This window comes from Clupea harengus, unplaced genomic scaffold, assembly GCF_900700415.2.
Source record: "Clupea harengus unplaced genomic scaffold, Ch_v2.0.2, whole genome shotgun sequence".
Classification (NCBI taxonomy): Eukaryota; Metazoa; Chordata; class Actinopteri; order Clupeiformes; family Clupeidae; genus Clupea; species Clupea harengus.
Window position 1 is genome coordinate 89,720 of NW_024879576.1, and position 281 is coordinate 90,000.

Here is a 281-nt window from a genome sequence, read left to right on the forward strand (position 1 = left end):
TAGATGATGCACAGCATATACAGTATGTACTGTATGTATACATTTACATGTTTTAAATAACCAAAAACAAACCTAAGAATAGGTCAACAAACTCTCAAAGTAGGGTCCAGAGACCCATAGCCTAGGGATCCTTTTCCTTTGATGGGGTGTCAGGGGGTCCCAACAAAAAAAAAAAGTATTTGTTTTGACTATAATTCCAACCATAAGTAACAGAATGTATGACTGATTTGGTATTGGGTTTCATACAATTGAGACTTCAGAACATTTTAGAAAAATAGGCA